The sequence below is a fragment of the Thermobia domestica genome, chromosome 13 (genome assembly GCF_964235325.1).
Source record: "Thermobia domestica chromosome 13, izTheDome1.hap1.1, whole genome shotgun sequence".
In the NCBI taxonomy this organism is placed as follows: domain Eukaryota; kingdom Metazoa; phylum Arthropoda; class Insecta; order Zygentoma; family Lepismatidae; genus Thermobia; species Thermobia domestica.
The window spans coordinates 212,770,657-212,776,656 of NC_137466.1; positions in this window are offsets into that span (position 1 = coordinate 212,770,657).

Sequence of the window (6,000 nt, forward strand, 5' to 3'; positions counted from 1 at the left end):
CACCCGAAAAGATGATAAGTAATTCTTACTTACTGTCACCTATATTTTTAGAAAAATGATAGAACAGTTATTTTTATAAGAAAAGAAGAGTACATGATGAGGCGTAAAATAAAATATTTAGCCTACATCAATCGTTTCTCTGTTAAACAAGTATAGTTCGTTAAGAAAGTCTACAAATGTTAGTCAAGTGTCGAAATTTTTGGGAGGTCCGGACCCGGTGGATCCCCCTCGTGGCTACGCCCCTGATCATTCCTAACTAGTCCCAAATTCAATGTGGCGTTCCCCATCATACAGTTTTATGTGGAAATTATCAAGAGTATAAAATATACTTATTTTATAAAAAGAAATATGTTTATACTAAAATACTATCCACAGGGGGCGGTGATTCTACATACCGGTACTGACTTATTAATATTTGATTCACAAATCACTGTAGTAGAAGCCCTCATTATTAATATAAGCTAAGAATTAACTTGTAAATGGGGGTCTACTTTCATTTGTTTTCTCCTCTACTAGATATTTTCTTTCTTATTTTGTAATTCTGCAAACACTTTTTTTAATTGTCATTATATTGATTTGCTTCAGTATGGTCCCGTAATTTAAAAATATGAATGCATAAAAACAAATTCCATTTGTTAATTGCTAGTGAAAGAAAATTCAGAAATCTTATTTAGCGCGAAAAACCTCGTTCGCTGGAAACCGTGCTGTGTTGCAGAAGCACTGCAACGACCAGTCCCTTTAACTTCTGAGATAGGGGAAAGGAGACTTAACATTCGCTCCAATTGCCGCGCTGAAGAAATCTGGTCGTTGTATGCTCGCTGCAACACAATATAAATTAGAGACTCTGTGACGGATTATTTTTCGCTTTTTAAAACGGATTAACGGAACGGACAGTTACAGAAGTAAAAAATATGTTATTTAAATTGTATATATGCGAGTATTAAAAAGTATTTTTTTCTGTTCTTTACTACTATTGATAATAATATTTTTTTTCTTGAAATACTTTGGTCGTTGCGCAACGCTGCAACACTAACATTAGCCGCCACTGCTGGACTTGCTATTGTAATTGTGTGCTAGTAAATCATCTACCACCCGAGCTGCATAGCTCGTCTTAGATACGGACTAATTAGAAGTCCCTATATAAACAGCCTTTTTCAAGGCTACCCCTTATTCTTTAATATTGTTATTTTGTTGTGTGCGGACTTATCACAAGTCCTGGTGGCTGACAGTCTCCCTGAGACTGCTTATTCTCATGCTATTGCACCCGATGGGTCCTGATATGATTTATGACTCTCCAATGTGGTAGATTCTTACGAATTGTTCTTATTATGTGATATTGATAATCTGGCGGTATATAATAATTTGTTGTTGTTGGCTATCGTTCTCTGTCGGTGTCTTAACGCCCTGTTAGTACGCCCATATATTAGTTAAGCGCTCGTGTATGTTTAAATCTATATTTGTGGATACTACCAAAGCCTACTTGGGAGAGTGAACAAACTATTCATTATTCTTTGAATGCAAGTGATAGAAGCAGAGTTCTCTCCACTTAAAAACACTGAAAATCCTACCAGTCGGCCACGAAGATCTATTTCCCCTTGGGACCATTCGTGGGCGCGACAATCCCTTAAATTTGAGAATTGTCAAAAAAATGATAAATGTTCTGTAGAGCTCTTGTATATAGTTCTGTAAATTTGGTTACGCATAATCGTGGGATGATAAACTGAAACATTTCATTTTTCTGTAAATTTAGGTATCTTGCTCCTTGGTTAAAAAATTGCGAAAAATTTAGGCAAGCCGACAAGTACCCCAAACTTCACATCATATTCATGAAATATTTCATAGACCTCGCTATACAGACGCATGATAACGCTGGTATCTATTATATCAATTAGCATCAGGTAAGTAGCAATATCTATAAAGTTAAGCAAGATAGTTCTGTCGCTTTTTGTGGAGGTCTGTCTTTTATTGGCCTCCACACCCTGAGTTGAATGCGAATGAAGATAATGCGAAGGTCGGTTGTTGGTGTGGGTGTATATCCAATATGCTACCTGGTTGTGGCAGTTCAGTTACACCATGAACTTGCGTAAGGACAGAGTGAACATGGGACCTCCACTGAGCGTCATGCGTCATAAGGGCGTGTATGCTGTACGAGTTCAAACTGGGATCAAACGCCGCTGCAGCGGGGCGAAAGATATGCCCGGCCTTTGGTGAAGGTGTCGTGACTACGCGGACAGTGTAGCGGTGGTTTAACAAGTTTAGGATCAGTAATGAAACACTCGAAGACGCGCCATGTGCATAATGAAGATCTTCAGGCAGCAATTTGAGGCGAACAGTGGCCAGACGTATGAGGAACTGGGACTACAATCCAGTGTGAGTAAAGAAACCATTCGGCAGCATTTCCATAACTTGAGAAGCACTACAAGTTGGATCGATGAGTCCCACATGATTTGACTCCGGGCCAGAAGACAACGCGAGCAAACACCTTTGTTTCTTTGCTGCCTCTTCTGAGGAAGGAGCCATTTCTGGATGGGGTGTTGACATGTGATGAGAAGTGGGTCCTGTACGATATCTCCACAGCACCGTCATCATTGGTTAGCATCCCATGAACCGGTTCCTAAACAGCCGAAACCAGAACTGCACCAGAAGGTCCTCCTGTGTGTTTGGTGAACTGATCGTTGCATCGTGCATCGGGAACTGCTACCAGCTGGTCAGAGCATCAATGAAACTGTGTACTGTCAGGAGTTGAGCCGTGCTCAAGAAAAACTCAAAACTCTGGAGCCAGCACTTCTGAATCGCAAAGGAGTCCTCGTGTTACAGGACAACGCTAAGCCCCGGCACGCGTTGTCCTGTAGGCTAGGATGACCCGGGGCACGCCTTGGATGGAAAACACTGTTGCATCCGTCATACTCCCCGGACATTGCACTGTCCGATTATCACCTGTTCCATTCGTTGGACAATCACCTTAAAGGTCGTCAGTTTAAATCCCTAGTAGAAGTACAAAATGCACTTGATACCTTCTTCGCTTCACAGCCCACCAACTTCTACCATGGAATGCATGGTCTTCCAGAACGTTGACAGAAGGTCGTCGATGCTGATGGGGACTATTTTTGATCTTCCAGATACGTCTTAGGTGACATATCGATGTTCGAAGATCGTGAGTGAAAAAGCGACAGACCTTTCTTGGTTACGCTCATATTTGCGACTGTTTATTATTAGTATTTACGAGACAGATTGAAACGCTTGCAGTTTGTTATCAGTATAGTGAAACCACATATTGAAGCAATAATATGTAGATATTGTATATTGCGAGTTGTCTAATAGCGGTGAAATGCAGTTCTGGAGCATTTTACTTTAACTAAGCTAATGAAGAGGTCAATTTCTTTCCACTTCTGTCTAAATATATATGTATAAGAAACTAGAAACTAAGTGTGTGGAATGGAAAAATAGATTGAGAATTAAGATGGAGACTAAGTTTATAAGAATTGAGTAATTTTTCACTTCATTAGTCATTTCATATATATTTAGTTTTATACCTTAATTAATAAGTTATCTCTTATAGAAAAGTTATTATCTGAAAAGGCCAAATCCTTAACAGTAGTAAGATTGTATAAGCTCTTTAAAAATCTGATAGGAAAAGCTCTATAAATATACGTGTTTAATTTTCACAAAACAAAATGGCTACCGAAGTAATTTACTTTTTTTGTATTTCATATTAACAATGTTAATTTGAATGTTTAATATTAATTTTTTTTTTTAAAAAATAAACTTTTATTGAAAGAATGGGGTGAATATTTTAAACTAGTATGGAGTAAAGGCACATTGACACAGTAATTTGGAAGGAAGCTTCGAGAAAGAATGAAGAAAGAAAAAAAGTGAATTTCTTATGTTTGAGGAATCCATGTGTGTTTGCAGCTTGCCTCCCCGCCCCCTGCCCTGCCCTTGGAAGGAGGCATCACTTAACGCTCCACGTGGACTGACTTTTATCTCTTTTATCGAACTTCCGCCCTTCTTTTGCTGTTGAACTTAGTTTTTTGTGAGCTTTTTCACCTTCAGGTTGGACGAATTTTCGTTTGTTCTCTTGAAGTTCACAGAGTACAAACTATTCTCCAGGTAAACTTTGCCTATAAAAAGGGGTATGTGTTATCTAAAAAGAACAAAAAAATATTGTACAGCTAACTTAAAAAGTGGTGCATAATATCCTGCGGGGGAAGGAACTGTACAGATGAGCACTGATTCTTTTAATCTCTGAAGGTTACTTGTCGTCCTCATTTGCGGTCATTCCTGAGGACGAAAGGTACTATTGAGATGGAGTGCAGGTCAACGGTGGTAGAGTATAATGATGAGCCAAGGGTCAGTGAGAACTGGAGGGAAAGGAAAGGAGGACGAGGGTCGGGGGGCCTAAGCCCTTTTCAGTTTTTTTGAGTGGCAAAAACAATTTAAATTAGTATTTATATATCTTTAAAAGTTTATTGTAAACACATGGTATACCTATCATAATGTGGGTTCTGGCTGCCTCCCCAGATTTTACCTTCTAGATCCGCCACTGGACGAGGGTCATATTGGACCAAAGGGTGAGGAAGAACAAACCAATATTATTATTCATTATTAAAGGTTTTCCATTCCCGCGCCATCTTTGTTTAAAATCCATTAATTTATTATAATTCTCCATATAAATCATTTAGTATAAAGAGAATTATTTTGCTGTTTCCTTTGAAATGGACTAGTTTTTTTCATTATGTGATTTCGGCCTTTCATTTGATTCTTTAGTGCAAAATCAACAACAAAGACAGATCCATACATGGTATAAATCAGGCCCGTATCCACGGGGGGGGGCAAGAGGGGGCCGCCCCCCTAAATTTTGGCTGGCCTCCATAAAATTTCACGGTAGGCTTGCAAATGAACTATAATGTGGTGATGAAGTATAATATGATTGGGTCGGGCCCCCCTAACTTCTACCGGGCCCCTCCTAAATTTTGGGGCTGGCTACGGGCCTGGTGTAAATTCAACCGAACTCATCCCATCTGGATCAATCTTGGCATCGTCGTACACGCTTGTGAACTACGAGGGTAAATGAATAAGTATCTGCAATCAATTTCTCATTATTTATTGATGACAGAACGCTGTTTTTCTTTGTCGCATACAAAGAGTGTCGCGGCCATCTTTAATTCGCAACAGCGCAGAGTGGACTGATGTAATAACAGGCGAAGCGAACTGTGACATCTAGCATCTGGTGAGCATATAATGCCGTAGAGCCAACCTGAAAAGAAATAGAAAATATTGCATTTACTTAATGACTTACTCTCGTATTATTGTATGCAGACCTTTCCTCTCCAAGTTATATGTAAAATAAAAATGAAATAAAGTACAGTTTTTTTTAAAAAAGGTCTATGCGTAAGTTTAATTATTAGTGATTTCTTTCTCAGGTTTATTTAAATCTTTTCAAAGTAAATTTCCATTATACGTAAATTTACTATTACTTAAAAATGAAATATGATTATTAAATATTAAAAGTATATATATACTAAACACATTTAATTTTCGTGAAGAAAGGGAGAACTTTTTCATGACTCTTTGATTAACACACGCACTTTCGGCGCAGGAGAATTGGCTTCAACTCCCAGTGCAAGCTCATGTATGTAATTCAGATCCCACGTTCAGCTGTGGATTTACGTTAAATCTAATTAAATGAACTAAGGGATACTTAATTACATTTGAAGACAAAATCACTAAAATTACAGTTCGCTAGTTTTCCCAGATATGATGCACCCTTAGCGGTCAGAGTAGATCAAAGAGAACTTGAAGAGGTCGATCATTTCAAATATCTGGGAAGTATTTTGACGAAAGACGCTTATTGCGCCAAAGAGATCAGGGTCAACAACTGCAATAGCTAAAGAAGCATTCAACAAGAAAAGTTCACTCTTAACCAGCAGGCTCAATATTGGACTTACAGAAGTTATTACAAAATAAATAAGTTATTACAAAATGAATACAAACATGATT